General features: G+C 47.3%; 1 protein-coding gene across 2 annotated transcripts in view; it reads left to right on the top strand.

The window, feature by feature from the left end:
* Positions 1 to 19,587, top strand: part of GANAB (glucosidase II alpha subunit) — a 919,668-nt gene that overhangs the window by 283,038 nt on the left and 617,043 nt on the right. The gene's annotated exons all lie outside the window — the stretch shown is intronic.

Genomic DNA, 19,587 nt, shown 5'->3' on the forward strand with positions numbered 1-19,587 from the left:
TATTCCCTTCACACCAGGCACGATCTTCAGCCTCTGTCCACCCCATCAGTATTGGTAGGCATGCTATGAGATGGAATACGGAAATAAGGAGAACTCATTACCTTGGTGAAAAAGGAAAATGATACACCGGGTAGCGCAAGTCATGCTCTTTATTAGAGAATGTCCCAAAGTCACTGGATGATTTCCTGCTAGAGAGCATATACGTTCTGCTTTTACGCAACTGTGTACCAATCTCACCCCCCCCAATGATTCCTTAATACAAAGCCTCTTCTGTGATAAAACCCCTGCATTGAGGTGTCCCAAAGACTGTCACTGTGCTAGACACCACAGCACGGTTAGCTTGGACTCATTTGTTTGGCTGTCGAAGTACCCGTACCAATTCCATTGTTCAGGAATAGCCACCCTTAACCCTCCTGATGTTTTGGCCTACACCACCCCTTAGTCTCAGGCAGCATATTGAGTGCTGAGGGATCATGGCAGTTTAAACTCCTGAAGGGTAACATGTTGACTACCCATGCCTTAGCATGGATCTCAATGATAGAAAACCAATGAAAACCAAACAGCTGATACTGGGTTTCTTTGTGTAAAAGGTTCTGTGTGTTCAGCTATATAATGTTTTGGCTTCTGCTTGCCTAGGGACATTTGGGGGCAGGGAGAGCACAGATAAGATCGGCCGATACTTGAAATGTCTGCAATTCCTGGGCTGAATCTTGAGTTTTCTCAAAGTAGCCTAGTAACATTTTAATCTGGCAGCTGTCTTGGGTCGTGTTATGAGGCCCCAAGGTCCACCCCCTGGATCTAAGCAAGCTTGTAGTACTTTTCCAAGTTACTTAACCAACCTAGGGTGTAGCTGCGGTTGAACAGCCAAATCACGCTTCAGAGAGATGTGGGGCTGCAGAAATGTAACATAAAAGCTATGTGTTCATAAAATGTAACACCCCCATAGATTTACACTTCTACATGTATTTTATTAAATGTTACAGGTAATACTTTTTATACAGTGAAGGCATGCATGACATGTAAAAGTTAGAGGAGATGGAGTAGTCCGACATTTGCACGATCACTTGCATGTTAACCTGAAGGTGTAGCCCAGCCAAGGTTGTTGTCCAAATTGCTTTCAAAGCACGTCTCTGTGTAAGGAAAAGAAATCCTTTCTGCAACTTTCCCTCGTTGGCTTCAATGGCAACCCTCAGCCTTTCTGCTATGAATTTGGACTCTGACCGATTTTTGAGTTGAGCTTACCCTCACTCATATCTGCTCCTATTTATTTGGGGGTGTACTGCTGTTTGAAAAGATCTTTTTTTTTTCAACTTTCCTTCTGTTAATATCTTTAGGACCCTCATCTGTTTGCTATGGTTGAACCCTGTACTGATCTTTGGAGTTAAGCAAAGCCGTTTTGCTTTGCTTCCCTTGCTTGACTCACTTATTTGTGAGGCAATGGTCAGCTGATAATGTTACAAGCACAGGGACTCTTTCCCCTGTGTGAGATTGCTTTATTGTATTACTGTAGCTCACGTCCACTTATGTTGAGGTGCAGCAGTGGTACTTTTTCTAGTAAGAGTTTTAACTTTTTTTTTTTAAACCTTTATTTGACTTGACAACACTCAAACAGGAAGCGACATACACAGCATGATACAAGGATACAATCTTATGCAATGAAAAATCCATTCTGGTGCATAGTAAGCATTTTGTATACATTAGAGAGTCAGGGTCCAGGCTATATCACAGATAGAGGATTAAAGAGTCTCCACTCAAGTGGTGGTAGCAGGAGAGAAGGGGGCGGGGTCAGAAGCCTCTGTGTTCGTGTCCGAGTTCATGGCAGACATATAGCTGCGGAACCTCCGCCAGACATCTCTTGGCCTCGATTGTGAATGTTGCAACACACCCCAGGCTTCTTCAGTATCTGACGCCCAAGTGACCGCCCTGAGCCACTGCACATACGTGGGTGCTCTAGGCCGGAGCCAGTTCATCAATATGCAGCGCACAGGCCAGCCAGCCTCCTCGAGTCGCGACCCATATGGGGGCAGGCCGTGGAATAGGCATCGTAGTGGGGATGGATGGGTTTATAGTGTGGTCTAGTATAGTAGACAATGTGGAGCATATTTCAGTCCAGAATTGTTAGTTGTGGGCAGGACCAAATCATACGGATATATGTAGCCTGCTCCGAGCCACATCTAGGGCAACTGGAGGAGAGCTCGCTGAAAATATGGTGTAATCGGGTCGGGGTATGATGGGATCTGTGCAACACTTTGAGTTGTATTAATTTAAATCCAGAGTTGAAGGATACATTATGGGTGCGTGCACACATACGGGACCAACGTTCATCAGTCATTTCTACCCCAAGATCTTCTTCCCATCTGCGTTTCAGCATGGTGAATGAGGGGGCTGCCCTAGTTTTGTAGCGGGGTATAAAGCCTAGACACCTTTCCCCTAGAGGAGTCAGAAGAGCACAGCTCTGCAGCATGGGCTCATCAGATGGTATTGTGGGAAAGTTGGGGTATTTAGTTTTGAGGCTTTTCCAGAGGGAGGAGTATTGCAGCCATGCTGATGGTCTCGTCTAAGGGAGAGTGGGAGAGTGGGAGATCCGACCATTCAATAAAGTTACCCTGTGCAAAGACTTCACGGAGCGCCATAAAGCCCACGTCGGCCCATCGGGAAACAATGGAGTGTGGGACGCGCGGGACCTCTGGGTGGAAGTTCCAAAGCGGAAGGTCTCCTTGAAAGGGGTAGGGTGTGTCTAGCAATTTCCAAATTTTTGCAAGGGCCAGGGATGTATTGGCAACCGGATCCACTGAACCAGTGTCAGCTGGGGTGGGTTTGAGAATGAGGGAACAAATCTCCTGATCACGGACTGTTTGTTTCTCCACGAACATGAGGGGGAGTGTCTGTGGTGTTAAACCAGTGGGAAGCAAATTGGGATTGAGCTACCATCCAGTACCTAGGGAAGTTCGGGGCACCAAATCTACCACACTCCATAGGGGCGGTCAATGTTGTTGTTAATTTAAGTCGGACTGCACCGGTGTGCCACAAAAAAGTGTTGGTTATCTGGAGTAGCGTCCGGAAAAAATAATCACCTGGCCAGAGGGGCAGGTTAGTGAATCGATAAAGGAGTTGGGGCAGTACAACCTTTTTAAGTATTCCTATTCAGCCTGCTAAGGAGATAGGGAGTCTGGTCCAGCTCGCGGTTTTAGTATTCAGGTAGTTATCCTCACGCAGCGTCTCGACCCAACGGGAAACCACCACCCCAAGGTAAGTGAACCTGGACGGGGACCACATGAACCCCATAATGTCAGAAGGGGGTTGCGTGCAATCAGTGAGCAGGGAAAAGGACAGATTTAGAGCAGTTCACTTTCAGTCCAGATCAAAACGGACCACATCTTCCAGAATCGGGGCTAGGTTAGTATCTGGGGAACGGATGTAGAGCAGGGCATTGTCAGCATACAGGGAGACTGTCGGACTGACCCGCAGTTCTTAAGCCCCTATGAGCATGCGACTGACGCATTATGTCAGCAAAGGGTTCCATGCCTATATTGAATATTAGCGGGGAGAAGGGGCAGCCCTGTCGCATCCCTCTGGCTATCTGGAACGGGGAGGAGCATCTGTCTTCAGTGTGGACTCTAGCTGATGGACTTGTATAGAGCAGCTTAACCTAGGATCGAAAGTTGGGTCCAAACTTGCATTTCTCCAGGACTCACCATAGGTATTCCCACGATACTGAGTCAAATGCTTTCTGCATATCTAAGGAGGCCGCCACTGCCTGCACCCTCGGGCCGACCATACTGATCACGTTAAATAAACGTCTCAGGTTGAGGGAGGTGGAGCGGCCTGGTACAAATCCTGCTTGATACGGATGAATGATGTGGGGGAGGAATGAGGCTAGTTGTATGGCTAATAGATTTTGACATCGCAGTTAATTAGCAAAACGGGACGATACAAGCTGCATTGGGTGGGGGATTTACCAGGTTTAAGTAAAACAGTTATCATTGCCTCCCGGAGTGAGGGAGGGAGTATGCCCCTTTCACATGCCTCCTCCCCTAGGGCTATTAGATGTGGGACCAAAAGGGATTTAAATTGTTTATATAGTTCAATAGGGAGGCCATCCGGGCCTGGGGCTTTGCCAGATGCTAGCGACTCAATGGCCTCCAAGTTCTTCGGGAGTGTCCGGACTTTCCAGAGAGATGCTGGTGTCAGTGGAAAGGATAGAGAGATGGAGGCTCTCCAAATAGGAGTCGAACTCTGATATCTTGGCACTATCAGTTTTCGAATATAGGGAACTATAGAATGTTAGGAACTCTGAGTTGAAGTCTTGTGGTGATGTAGCTTGCGTACCATCGGGTCTCTCTATCGCTGGTATGTTGGGGGCTCTGAATTCACGACGTATTAGCCTGGCTAACATACGGCCTGGTCTTTCTCCCTCACCATATTTCCTCACCAGATGGAGACTGTCCAATAATTTAATCTCCCGTTCGGCCAAACTACGAAATGTGTCAAGTTCTGAGCCCAGCAGCGCTAAGGTCTCGGGAATACAGAGCAAATTGAGCCTCCAAGGTGGCCAGGGTCGACTCGCTTCTCGTGATGTCCGAGCGGATTCCTTTCAGGATACCGCTTCCCTTTGAGATGGCAACGCCCCTGATATATGCCTTTGGGTACCCAGAGAGTAGCTTGTGACGGGACAGAATTAGTATTGAATTAAAAGAATTCATCAATGGAGGATTCAAGTTCAGAGCTAAAGACCGGGTCAAGTAGGGAGTGGGGTCTCATTTTCCATTGTCTAGTTCTATCATAGTCCTGACACCAACTGAGGGAGATGAGCACTGGTGAGTGGTCAGAGTTCTAGGGAGAATTGATAAATGGGAGAGATGCCTAATCAATATGTCCGATATGAGCCACCTGTCAATCCTAGAATGTGAATCATGCACTGTGGAATAGTAGGAGTATGTGCGCGAGTCGGGGTACATGAGCCGCCATGGGTCTACAATCGATAAACGAGGGAGCGTTGTAAGGATAGAATAAGCTGCCTTGGAGAGCTGGCAGGGTTTGGCGCCTGATCTATCGAAGTTGACATCCAGTATTGTATCAAAATCACCTCCCCATAGAATCGGGACCAGGGGGATACTTCCCAACAGAGAGGCCATGTGCATGTAAAAGTTGGGGTCATCAATATTTGGACCGTAAATGTTTAGTATGGCCACCTCTTTGTTTTGTAGGGTTCCTAGGGTCAACACATACCTTCGATGTGGGTCCACCCGTGAGTGAGTGCACTTGAATTTAGTGCTTCTGCTTATCAAAGTAATCACACCTCGATTTTGCGTGGAGTAATTTGTATAGTACCTCTGGGGCCGCCATTGTTTAGTAAACTTCTCACACTGTTCAGAGCGGGCTTGGGTCTCCTGCAAGCATAGGATTTTGACACTGTGACGTTCGGCGTGAAATTGTATCTGCTGCATCTTTTTATGGTTACCTAGACCCTGCACATTCCAGCTCATGAAAGTTAGGTCATTATCCGCCATTTATATGAAGTTGGACAAACTCTAATTCACGGCGGCGTGGCGGACAATACCGCTCCGACTGAAGCGGGTCCCTGGCCCCCCCCGGCCTCGCCATAACCCAATCCTGCAACATGCATGGCATCACTCGCGGTCGTCAAGCCTTTTTTAAAATAACTCCCAACCCCACAGTCCCCCATCCACATCCCTCTCCCAAACAGAGGAATGACAACCCTGTATAACCATAACAACCAGATCAACGGCATCAATGCCTGGGGGCCTGTTAGCTGGCCTGGCTGTAATACTCGGGACTGGGGGGGTATATAAGGATGATCTCCGTCTTAAGAGAAGTTGACTAGTGCGAATAGGAAGGAGCATATGGATCGAGGTATGGCAGAACCATGGAAAAACAAGTCATGTATTCTCGTGAAACGTAACAACATCTTATGTACTCGGACGTATATGGGCCTATTACCAGGCAAAAGCTTAATTAATAGGAAATGGAGCAACAGTCGCCACCATCTCAACGGGGTGGGAGATCAGCCTGGGAAATGTTCATCGAATTTTGAAGCCTCCTCTGGGATTGTAAAAAAGAATGTTTGGTTGGAGTGTTCAATTCTCAGTTTGGCAGGGAATAGCATGGAGTATTTGACCCATAAATCTCAGAGTCTCTTCTTAACTGCCAAAAAGGTTTTACGCTCCTGTTGCACTGCCACAGAGAAATCCGGGTAAAGATGGATCCTTGCTGAACCAAGAAGCAGCTCCCCTTTGATTCTAGCCGCTTTCAGGAGAGCATCACAATCCCGAAAATGTAAGATTCTGGCGATGATAGGACGCGGAGGAGAGCCAGGTCTGGGTTTCGAGGTTAAGGATCAATGGGCTCTTTCCACTGCCAATTGTGGGGACAGTTTCAGCGACTCCAGAAGTGTTAGAACAAGGCGTTCCACATGGTCTTCCATGGGTTCCTTGATAATGTCTTCAGGTACTCTGCTATGTGCACGTTATTACGTCTTGAGCGTTTTTTTCCACTGCAAGTACTAGACTGGAGAGCGAGGAGACCGTAGCCCTTAGAGAGCCCAGGTTATCCTCAGCTGCACCCACCCTTGTTCCAATCTCGGCCACCCGGCCATCAGTCTTCTCGATGTGTGCTTTTATGGATGAGATGGTGCCGTTCATGTCATCGAGTTTGGTGTACAGAGTGGTGAACCCCTCGCGAATATACTCCAGCAGCTTCTGCAAGTCCTCAGGGGCCAGTGGGGCCGACGTGGTGGGTGTATCCTCTAGTGCTTCCACCGCTGGTTTAGCTGGTGTTTTTGTAAACATATTTAAGGAGCTCTGTTTTTTCCCCGTGCCCGCTCCTTTGGTCATGGTGTCCGCTAAGGGGGGTTCTCAAGATATGGGTAAGCGTCGGCGTTTAGAAGTGCCGGAGTCCAGCTAAGACAAAGAGCGCCACAGGGTGTCCTAGAGCGAGTTGCTCGGATCTCCTTCAGAGCCGTATTGAACTCTCCCCCAGGAAATTGTTCCGGATGCTATTTGGAGCTTGCGAATGTATCCCAGAGGCGGTTGTGTCACCACCCTGCAAGTCTGTGGTCTCGATCCAGTTGCTAGTACTCCAAGTTCTGGCAATCTATGCCTGTGGTAGTGGTGGCGGGGAGCCACTCAGAGGGAGTTCTCCAACAGAGTCGCCCTTCCACTGTGGTGTCCCAGGGGCCAAACAAGTGCAGAGCTGGTTCTGGGGCTAGTATAAGTCTGTACCAACAGGTGGGACTCAACCTGCGGTCCCCACACGTCAAGTATCCGGGCTGGGATGTTTATCATATGGTAGGTGTCCAGAGTACTGCCTTTCGGGGGAGCCAGGAACCAGTGCCAGTGGATGTCTGGGGAGGAGGGGGGGTGGGGAGGGGAGGAGTTTCCCCCCAATGTTATGCAGGGTTGGCCCGACGGGCGTGGCAGTTATTCCCAGTAGAATGCTGAAATAAGTGGTGTCTTCTGCTGCCTTTAACTACTATTGTTATTGAGCGTCCTCACCACGTTAATGAGCATGCGAGGGATCAAGGGGCATCCAGGGCAGCAGGTATGGTCGCCGCTGCGATGTGGGCACACCTCGCTAGGGCCCCCTAACCCACCAGGTCTCCTACCGTGCCTTCAGTCCCACGAAGTGTCGAGCCGCGATCGGTCCAGAGTCCATTGCACCGGCATGGATTAGACAGCGGCGCAGCAGTACCCTCGCAGCACCTCCGCTCATCGGGGCGTCCTCCTGGTGGGGTATCTGATGGGTAGGACCACGTTCGAGGCGGGCGGGGGGGCCGAGCAGATGTCTGGCCGATCCTCGCAGGAGCCCACAACCCCCAATCCAGCTCAGCATGGGGGGTCTATGGAGTGCACCCGGCCTTGAGATGGGCACTGGGTGCTTGATCGGGAAGAGACGCCCCTCCCCCTGCAGGCCCGCGTCGCCGCGGTACACAGCAGGCAGACGGGCCACGGTCGCCAGAGCCGCCGGACGGGGTGAGTCAGACGCGTTCAGCGCTGATTTCTGTTGCAGCCGTAACACTGGATTCACAGGATCCCAGGTGCTGCAAGTCGACAGGAATGCTCCACGGTGATCCCTTCACAGGTCGCAGTGAAGAAAAGGGGTATTCGCTGCATGGAGAAGGTTATTTTTATCAAAAGGAATGTCCCAGTCCGGAGCTCAGCACTCAAGCTGCCTTTTCCATTGAGCGCAACAGCACCCCCGAGTTTTAACTTTTAAATGTGCCCAGGATGGGATGGTGGCAGTGGACTAAGTCCTACTATTTTTACAATGCACATGTGTGCCTGTTTTCTTTTTTTTTATTGCGTAATGCCATGTTGACTTCCATATACTCAAAATAGTTCTGCCATGCTGTTATTAACCCTGTCCTTTGGCCAATCTCTTCTTTGTTTGCCTTCCTGCCTTCTCGGGTCAGGAAATACTTTATAAGGCATGCAGTTTCGTGGGATTCAGCTTGGATTCCCAGCAAAGTGAGGGTGCAATACTTGGCCTCATATGTGGGATAGTACGGTTTGGTCCCAATACACATTCCTGCCACGGAGAAGTCTGTTGCTGGTCTGATGGGTCGGAAGAAGGAGGCAGATACTTGAAGGACATTTTTACTGGTGTTAAATAAAATAATAAAAATAAGTCCCATCTTTCCCTATTGCTAGAGGGTAACCCCTGCCTATATAAATAACTGAAGGCGCTAGTCAGTCAGGAAGTCCCAAATGAATATGTCCACGATCCAAAAACTAGTTCTGTCCCTATATCTATTTTAACTAACTTAAATTATACTAGAAGAATATCTCTCCTCTCTGGGTATTACCTTATGGCAAAGTTTCTTCTTTACTAAAAAGTTCTCTTCAGTAAGATTTTCAAATAGTCTCTTGCCACCATCTGGACAAAAGCTTGTAACTCTTTTGCAATGTACTTGGGGTTTGGCTCCCCTCTTGGGACATTTGTTCCACAGTCTTTCTGAGCCACTTGATTTCACTATATATATATATATCTCTGAGGCTTGTGGAATCTGCTTAGATCACATGCTGTGCATAGGCTGACATCTAGTGGAAGCTGCAGAGTATTAGTAAACTCGAAAAGGGATGTTGATGGGGTGTGCCAGTAATACTATCCCTAGTGTGACATCCACTGTACCCATGATCCCTCACGTGTCGAGGTCCCTCGGATTGTTTTTTTTCCGCCATTCTAGACGGACGCGTATAGCAGAGTTCCTCTTTCGGCGTAAAGCCATTTACTTATTTCAATTACTGATAGCTCCATTTTCTATCCTTTACTTCACCAATCATCGAAACATCACACTGGTGAAGACGGAGACTGCCCGTTGAAAGACTACCATGACGGACCGCTCGGCCTTGGAAGGCCGCCCCGGTCCCCGGCCCAGACAGTTGAAGGAGGGGGGAGGTCATTTTACGATGTATATGCTCCTTTCCTTACACTATTTTCACCCAGCTACCATAGTTTGTAGTTATGGACAAGACCCCATTTAAATTTTGCCCCAAGCAATCGAAAACTTCCGTGGGTCGATAAGCGTTTAGTCTGTAACTTGTGTCTCCCAAGAGACCACGTCGAAGGGTCTTGTCAAGCTTGTACGCTCTTCAAGCCCAAGACGGACCGTTCCACGAAACACTGGGCACACTACGCCAGGCAGCTCGTGGCCATGGAGGTAGAAGTTGCTTTCAGTGATGGCAGGATCACCGCCGTTTCGGACAGTGAGGGCGACTGGGTAGCTTCGGCTACCCAAGAGCAGGCCCACGACCCCGTGAGACATGCCAGCAGCCCTGTTGTGGGGACTACACACGGCGGCGGAAGCGCAACAATTCCATCCACCACTAAACGCACAACCCCATGTCGAGACTCGACACGTGTTGAGCGGTCGACTGCGCACAACACCCAGGGAAAGGTCCGTTCAGTCCCTGTCCTCCTGGCACTCTCGCTCGCCGTATGACAGGGCAAACCGGCGTGGGTAAAACTCCATCCGAGGGCAGATCGTCCGCGGACGAGGCCTCAGCCCTTCCCACAACCGAAAGTCGACACTGCGTCGGATCAGATAGCAGGCCCCAAACAGTCGGATAAACACGGCTCTGGGCGCGAGGGGGGGCGGGATAAAGAACACAGAAAGAAGTCCTCAAAGAACCCTCATAGGGATAAAACCCCTCTTAAGGAAAAAACTCAAGGGTCTAGGCCTATCCCTCAGAAGGATAAACCTCTAGAGGCTAGGCCTAAAAGATCTGGGCTAATTCCTCCCACAGATGAAGACTTGGGGCTTCCAGCCCAACCCTCGGTCTACCCAAGTTCAGCACAGTGGTCATCACAAGACATAGACTAGGTCATGAGGAGAATGTTTTTTATGGCCAATTTCTGTGAAAAAGACCCCGCCTACTTCGAGAATGTCCACTCCACTCCCTCCACTACAGCTTCCTCTGGGTCACAAGTCTCTGCTCAACCATCTCAACCCCCTACTAAAAGGTCTCGTACAGAAACTCCAGTGCATAGCACAGTCATAGAACTCTGACTATGACCCGGACACCGAACACGAAGACCTCTCAATTGTAGAGGCAGCTGACTATCAGTATGATGAGGACACAGCAGACTTATTATGGGGACGATGAGGACCAAGAGGCTGACCCAGAAGCCAATATGTATCTATCGACTCGCCTATTGATTAAGACCCCCCCCCTGCCCCTCATTACTGAATCCCCTATTGACAACCAGCCACTGCCTAATGAGGCGCTAACCAGGGCGGCAGAGCACTTTCAAATTGAGACTCAGGGGGTACAGGAGGATAAGGATTCCGTAGAACAAATCCTTGGACAAGAAAACTGTTGCACAGTTTATTCCTCTGCTCAAGTCAGTGCAGCTCAACTTACAACAGTCAATAGAGACCCCTAACCTCACACGGGCTGTAAACCCCTGTATAGAAAAGCTATTTAAACCTGCACCTTCAGACCCACTGTAAATTAGAGGGCAGCTGAAGCCTGACTCATTGCTCGTAACTACAACTAGGAGAAGAGCGGGCACCTCTCTTGCTTCCTCTGAGGCCCCACCGACAAGGAAAGCAAGAAACTTTATACAATGGGAAGAAAGGTAGCCTCCTTCACGGGTTACCTGACCAAAATTGCCAATAATGCAACACTTTTGGCCAGTTACTGCCACAAATGAGAGGAAGTGTCGGCTTTACTGTCGTCTGCTCCGGAATCTTTAAAATCCCAGCTAGCACAGGTGGCCGCAGAAGGTAGAGCAGTGTCCAGCTATCTACTTAAGACTAACCTTGACGCTGCAGATAATGCCGGACAAATAATTGCACAGGGTACTGTTATCAAATGTCACGTGTGGCTGAGGCAATGCGGTTCTAGACCGGCAACGCAAGCTACCTTAATTAATATACCAATAGAACCCAACTTTCTCTTTGGCAAGGCCGTTGAGGACGCCCTTAAAGTTAAAGAGGAGTATAACACTTCAATCTTTGGGTCAACTCTCCAACAAGCCACCTGGCCAGAGGAGTAATGGTAATTTTCGCCGTTTTCGCGGCCAAAGTTCACAACAGGGGTCCAATTACAGTCCGAGCCAGGGGACTCCCTGGGGAAATGATAAAGGTCAGTCTTCCCAAGGTTATCCTAGAGGTGCACCTAGAGCCAGAGCTTGTGGCAGGGGAAACTCCTCTCGTAGGGGTACCTCTCCACAAAAACGGTGACTATCCGATTCATGCGCCCCCCCCCCCCACCTCAGACAGATGGGTGCTGTCCACAGTAGCAGGCGGATATTGTATAGAGCTCCTACAACTGCCCCAAAACCACCCTCCACGACAAAGTCCATTTAAAAGGACACCAGCGTATCCTCCTCAAGGAAGTCGCCACACTTCTGCTAAAGGACGCCATCGAAATCGTCCCGGCCAACCAGGTAAACAAGGGTGTTTATTCAACCTACTTCCTTGTGCCAAAGAAAGATCTGTCCATGTGGCCAGCATTAGATTTGCGCCCTGCAAACAAATATGTAAAGCCACAAAAGTTCTGTATGACTACGCTACAAGAGGTAATCCCTCTACTAGAAAAGGGGGATGACATTGCAACACTGCATATGAAAGATGCCCATTTTCATATTTCAACGTTCCCAGCGCTCAGAAGATTCTTGCGTTTCAAGATAGCGAACCAACACTACCAATTCGGAGTGCTACCCTTCGGGATTGCATCTGCTGCAAGGGTATTCGCAAAGGTACTGGCGGTGGTGGCAGCACACCTGCACAAGGAAACCATCCCAGTGTACCCTTACCTGGACAACTGGCTCATTACAGGGGATTCCCCCCTAATTTGCAAACAGAACATTCAAAGGACTATCACCCTTCTCTTTCTATTGGGCTTCTCAATAAACGAGAAGAAAATCAAGCCTAGTGCCAAGCACAACCAAAAAGGTCCTAGGAGCTGTTTTAAACACTCAAAGAGGAGTTGGTCTTTCCCTCTGAGGAAAGAGATAAAAATATGCTGTTGCAAATACCACATTATCAGGCCGGCCGCCAGATAAGGGTGCGCAAAACGATGCGCTTGCTAGGCATGATGGTATCTTGCATTTACCTGGTTCCACACGCGCGCCTGCAACCCATGCAGGAGTGGTTAGTGAAACAATGGTCTCGGGCAAGCAGTCAGTGGGACGATCTAGTAGTCGTTTTGCCAACACTGGTACAAAGTCTTCGCTGGTGGACGAGAGAAAATCTACTGAAGGGGAAATCCTTCTACGATCCAGAGATGCAGGCCAATCTGTGCAAGTCCTGACCGACAGCACTACAGCTATGTTTTACATAAACAAACAAGGGGGCACACGTTCTCCAAATCTGTCCAAACTTGCACAGCAAATCTGGAAAGGGCACTCAGATGGAAGATATTCCTATCGTCACAGCACGTTCCAGGGGAACTCAACCCTCTCGCAGACTCATTGAGCAGAGATCCCCTACCAGAAGAACACGAGTGGCAACTTAGAACACCTCTTCCTGCAATCCGCTGTCGCAGCCTCCGCTCGAACATCTCAACCTGAAATATCAATAAAAGGAATAATATTAAAACGCGTACGGTTTCAGAACATCGAATTTCATTATTCTTACCTGAATTATGTCATGCTACGTTGTGCTTCCATCCAGAACACCACAGCAGCATCCTGCAAGGGAACGGGAGAAATATTCAGGTTCGCTTTCAACATTTAACAAACGCGCTGCGCTTTATGCATTACTTACCTTAACGGATTCCTGCGCCCAGGTTTCATCGTTCTCTCGTAGCTCCACAGTGGCCTGTGAGGAGAAGAGGAGAACATAGGTTAGCTTTAAATAGACAATAAAGGAACGCCGCGGTTCGCGCTTTCTCTTACCTAAAGCGTGCATTTCCACCCGGCACACCAGCACCAAAAGACATTCACATCTGTAAAGAAGGAAATAAAGACATTAATGAAACTTCTGCAAACCACCATATAAGAGCAGACAAAGAATGATAAAACATCAAACCTACCTGTCTACAGCAGACTTGGGGTCACAGGCCTGGACCCGAACGAAGGCGCATTGCACCAGTGAAGTAACTCAGTCGGAGCGCCAGCAACCGCTAAGCAACCCCTGCACAAGAAACTCAGGACAGATAGCTCACCAAACTCGAAAATAAGGTGACAAAGACTCAGTGGGAGGGGGATCGGTTTGAGGGAGGTGGCAGATTCACTAAAGACAGTTATTACAAATCCTCCCTCCTGTATTGCAGATTCATTATTTTCACGTTGGGCAACTACTTACCCAGGGTTCCAGACCTCAGAGATTTCCAGATGCCCCCGGGGATATCAGGTGAGCATAACACCAACACCTCTCATGAGGAAGGTGGTGAACAAGATCCACAAGGAACGGATGACGCTCATCCTAGTTGCTCCTTTGTGGGCAAGACAACCCTGGTATCCACAGCTGCGCAAACTGGCGATGTGCGATCCCATCAAACTCCTGTGCCTGTACAACCTGCTCTCCCAGCACTGGGACCTAACAGTGCATCCCCTACCTCACTCAATGAACTTGGCAGCATGGCACCTGAAGTCCTAGTTTGGTCATCTTAACCTGCCTCAAAGATGTATGGACATCTTGAAGGAATCAAGAAAACCTAACACTAGACACTGTTACTTTGACAAGTGGAAAATATTTGGGGTTAGTATTCAACTCCTTGAAGGTCCACCTAGCGGCCTTGTCAACTTACATCACTTCCCACATCACTTCCCACAATAAGATCTCATGGTGGAAGGTACCCGTCATCAAAGCATTCATGGAGTGGGTAAAAAGACTCCACCCTCTTATTTCAAACCTGCCACCAGGGTGGGATCTCAATGTTGTACTCGCTAAGCTCATGGGCCCCCCTTTCGAGCCGATGCACACGTCCATTCTGAAACACCTGACTTACAAAACTGCCTTCTTAGTGGCTATTATTTCCATAAGAAGAGTAAGTGAAATATAAGCATTGTACGTGCAGGATCCTTTTTGTTGTACACAAGGACAAGCTGGTTGTACGTACTCACCCAAGGTTCTCCCCTAAATTCATCTCCAAATTTCATGTAAACCAGTCAATCGAGCTACTGGCTTTCTTCCAGGAACCCAACAGCTCAGCTGAGGTAAAACTCCACACACTCTTTTTCCCCCCCCTTTTTCCCCCCTTTCCCCCCTTTTTCCCCCCCTTTCCCCCCCTTTCCCCCCCTTTCCCCCCCCTTTCCCCCCTCTTTTTATTCCCCCTCTTTTTTTTCCCCCTCTTTTTTTTTCCCCTCTCTTTTTTTTCCCCCCTCTTTTTTTTTCCCCCCTCTTTTTTTTTTTCCCCTCTCTTTTTTTTTTCCCCTCTTTACCATGGTGTTTGTGCTCCATTCTTAATACCTTCTCTTTCAGGCGTATTCGTTATTCTCTTTACCACAGTAACATAGTTCCAGTTAAATGGCTTTCTATTTCATATCTCGTCAATTTCACTGGAACGAGTTTCTCCGGCAGCCACCCCATTTTCCCTTTCTCACTGTTACCACTGTATTTGCAGGGGAACGCTATCAGGCTTGAAAAAATCAAAATACTTGCCAAAGCAGCCCACTCCAGAAAGTTTAGTGGTACAAGCTGCCACATAAACCTCTAAACAGAACGCATACCTGACTATTGCCCCAGACAGAGATGACAAGTGTTACAACGCTTGTACCAATAGTTCTCTCTGGGAATTATGGCCCTAAAGTCAGCAAATGCTACGTACACGTTGGCCAGATTCACTCACACTATTTGGGAATGTGTAGCAATGGCGGCTGATCATATCCCCAAAGAGGAGGAAAGAGACAGATTTTTAAATCTGGTCAAGGATGGGAAAGATACAATGTGCAAATCCCTCCAGACCGCTCTCGACACTGCTGACACCATCAGCAGATTCATGGCAGCTAGTACAGTTTGTTTTTAGTTCACAAGAACTTCTACAACAGTAAAACATTTACATTGATCATCACATATACTTTGATTCTTCCAGTTATCTACATCTATAGTTCATTAGCAGTACAGCTAAATCAAGGCAGCTGCTCATTTAACATAAAAAATGAAACACTTAATTTCATCTTTTCATTCATAACATAATTTACATTAATTCTAGCTATTCATTCTAACGTATAACTATCAGATATTAGTCGAGCAATCAACAGTTATACATGGAGTATCAACAGGTGGTTTCAACATTACTGATGCCATTTGCCAAACATTATAAACTGCATTAATCAAAACGTCAGAGGATGTATTGAGACATGCATTAAAAAAAATGACAGTTGCTACAGAGTCAAAATGATGGTAGTAACAATATCTACTTCTGTAAAGCAATTCAATTTTTGGACATCCAGTGAGAACATGTCGAACTGTCTCCAGGTTACCATCTATTCCACATATACGGCACATACGTTGATCTTGTGCAAGTTTCCATTGGGAACCATAGGTGGCTCTCACAGGCAGTAGAGTACGGCGCATGAGTAGCCGGAAGCTGCGCACTTTAATGTTTGAACATCTAATTAAGTACAACTGGGGTCTGAGATACTTATGATGGATACCGTCCAAGTACTTATAATTGCGCAATCCACTTAGATGTATGAGATTATTCTCCCAGTCTCTCAGCCATGCTTTATTTTTAAAGGTCCTTTTAATGGCTTTAAATCTATCACACTTGGATCACGCCAAGGACCAATTCAGATTGACATAAGATGCAATACACAATGCGTCATAGGTATTACTTGTAACATTGTTGGATTTGAATACAATGCATCCTTCCCAATGATTCTAAGCAATTGGCTGGTTGGATGACTCGATTCTTTCAAGGGCAGTAAGGCTCGCTGGCATTGGATAATTGCTTTTAAAGACGTCAACCAAACTAAAAATATATTGTTTTGGACATGTCGGGGGGAGGTTCAATGTAGTCCACCAGAAGAAACATTCGATCTTGTCCAACCAGGACAGATTTCCAAGAGTAAAAGCTGCAAGGCCATAGGACACGACTGGAACAAACCATTGATAATATATATACCCTTTATACCCTTTAGTGTATAGCCTGCATATTGGAAAACAAATTTACGTACCAATAACGTAATTTGTCTGGTGCGTTGCATCCTACTATTGATCAGAGGTTGGTAACACAGTTTAAAATCCATTTCCACTCCTAGATATTTATAAAGGTTAACATAATCAATTGTACCCCAACTAATTTCCATGGCATGCCTATTAACCTTTCTGGAGGATACAAGCATGGATTTGGTCTTTTTCAGATTCACAATCCTGTCCTGTTCAGCAGCAGAATGACCCAGTTCTTCCACCATGTCTTTCATGTCAGTGATAGTATGATCAACCACCACAAGGTCATCAGCATACAGTAATGCCGAGACCCTTGTGTCCAATCTGGCTGGGCTGTGTGCATACTTTTCCAGGCGTTGTATGAATTCTGCCGTGTTAAGATTAAAAAGGATGGCTGCCAATAAACACCCCAGTCTAACGCATCTGTTTATTGTAATCGGTTTGGACAGTCGACCATAGCTATCCAAACGTATGCAAGCTTTGTTGTTCTGATGATGCTTTACAAGGATCTCAAGTTGCCAACTAGGGCACTGGAGGTCCTACAGAATCGCCCACAATTTATTGCGATCTACCCTGTCAAATGCACAGGAAAAATCAACAAAGGTTACATAGATGGAAGTGCTAGATCGCCGTTTAGCCCTATTCATGATGGCATCAAGGATTCTGATGTTGTCCAGAGTGCTACACCCAGTACGAAAGCCTGACTGGTACGGATGGAGTATCTGGCTAGCATCAGACCATACTTGGAGGTGGGACAATACAATGGCAGCAAAAATCTTGCTGGACGTGTCAAGGAGTGAAAGTATGCAATAGTTTTCTGGCAGTGCACAAGAGCCTGCCATAAACACTGGTATCAGAATCTATGTTGTCTAGGACCCTGGAATGCATTTTTCATAACATACCTTGTTGTATAGATTTATCATAAGGGACCAGCTAAGGGGATCATATTTGTTATGTTAAAGAGATTTGTACCGCGCGCCGTCACCAACGGTGTTAGTCCCGATGCGCTCTGGTGGATCTGCAAACGAGAAGGTGGGATGTGTTAGTAGGGTGAAGAGGGAGTAGGATAGGGATAGGAGTTGTCTGTTGGCAGCTTCAATTTGGTGTACACCGGGTGCTGAGCTTTTGGTGCGAGCATCGGGCGATGTCAGTCCTCGTGTGCTGTTGGTGCAGTTTGTGTTGTAGCGGTGTGGTGAAGTGCATGCGGCTTGTAGTGCGAGAGGTGGTTGTGTTAGTTTCAGTGAGATAAGTATGTAGAAAGTTGAGTTTTTTGTTTCTTTTTGTTAGTGGGTTAAATTTTGCAGCTAATCATGGTATGGCTGAATGACTGGGTTTCGGGAGTCCTGCCTGGTGCAAAAACGGCTAGACTTGGGAGACCCGCATAGTGGGGGAAGAGTCCCACGCCCAACTGAGTATAGTAACTTACTTCGCTGGATATGGGAAATAATTGAATAATTCAGTGCTGTACTAAAACGCAGCAAGAATCTCTCGAATCCTGCAAGGGGAGAGAGAGGCCCACACCTGACGGATTCGATTTTGGCGCGATGCAGGAGTCGGGGGGGGGGTCTCCTCTTCCCCTACCATCTAAGTGAATGTTTGCTAGAAGCTTTCGGTGTGGGGTGGGCCATGATGCTGTGGATGAGTCTACTAAGTGGTTTCGTCTTGGTCTGACTGTGTTCGATCTGTAGTGTCCTCCTCTTGTGACTATCGCTCGATGTCTTATGGACTGTCGTGGGGTGCATTCTGATAGTTTGGTTGTTTGATGGGGGCCAAGCTCGGTCACTTTATTCTTTGATAAGTGGTGTGGGTGTTCTTGTGGGTGGTCTTCTAGTTACGCAGTGAAGAGCCAGGATTTTAGCAGTTTCCTGAATGCTAGGTGATTTCTTGTGTTCTGTACATTCTTTGTTAGGTCATTCCATGTTTTTGGTGCCTGGTGAGGAAAACTAGGATCCTCCAAGTTTTCTTTTGTTATAGGGTTTCGGTTCTAGGCGTATGTCGTTGCTTGATCTGAGCGTTCTTGTCGGCTGGTGTTGGCGTAATTTATCTCTCAGGAATTCTGCGCCTTGGTTGTGTATAGCTATGTGCGTGATGCACATGGATTTGAATTTTATTTGTTGTTTTATTGGTAGCCAGTGCAATATTTTTAGCGCAGGTGTGATGTGTTCTCGTCGGGGTAGTTTGAGAAGGAGTCTCGCCGCTGCATTTTGTAAGCATTGTAGTTTTTTTAGTGGTCTTTCAGGCATGCCCAGGTATAGGCTGTTGGCATAATCTACTCTGGACATGACCAGAGCAATGAGGGTAAGAGTTTTTTTGGCGAATGAGAGGAACGGTAGGATCCTTTTTGCCACTTGTAGGAGAAACTCATTTCTTGAGTAGAGTTTACTTGTGGCTCTAGGGTGAGGTTGTTTTCCATCAGGGCCCTTAGGTTTTTTACAATCAACTATGGCGTTGGGTTCGTGCCGAGTTCTTTTGGCCAGGGGATGTAGTTAATGTCTCCTCCGTTTTTTTTTTGTGACTATCATTATCTCAGTTTTGACCTGGGTTGATTTTGAGGTGGTTCAAGTTCATCCAATTGAAGTTATCCCGAAGGCAAATATATAGTGTTGTGTTTTCTTCTTGGGTGCCTTGTATTTTGAAGATTTGTGTCGTTGGCGTAGTTGTAGCAGGTGAGGCCATGTCTTTTGATAATTTTGATTAATTGATGTAGGTAAACGTTGAATAAGAGCGGGGAGAAGGATGAGCTTTGTGGCACTCCGCATGTGGAGTCTCTTGGTTTGGATTTAAAAGGTTTCATCCATACGGTTTCCGTTCTGTTTGTTGGGAAGGATTTTATCCATAGAAGGGCGGTGTCTGTTATTCCCAATCCTTCTAATCTCGTTATGAGGATGTCGTGGTTGACCGTGTCGAATGCTGCGGATAGGTCAAGAAGTATCAGGGTGGTGCTGTTGTCTGAGTCTGTTTTGTTTTTAGGTCGTCCCATATTGATAGGAGAGCTGATTCTGTTG

The sequence above is a fragment of the Ambystoma mexicanum genome, chromosome 2p (assembly GCF_040938575.1).
Source record: "Ambystoma mexicanum isolate Mex_15411 chromosome 2p, UKY_AmexF1_1, whole genome shotgun sequence".
Classification (NCBI taxonomy): domain Eukaryota; kingdom Metazoa; phylum Chordata; class Amphibia; order Caudata; family Ambystomatidae; genus Ambystoma; species Ambystoma mexicanum.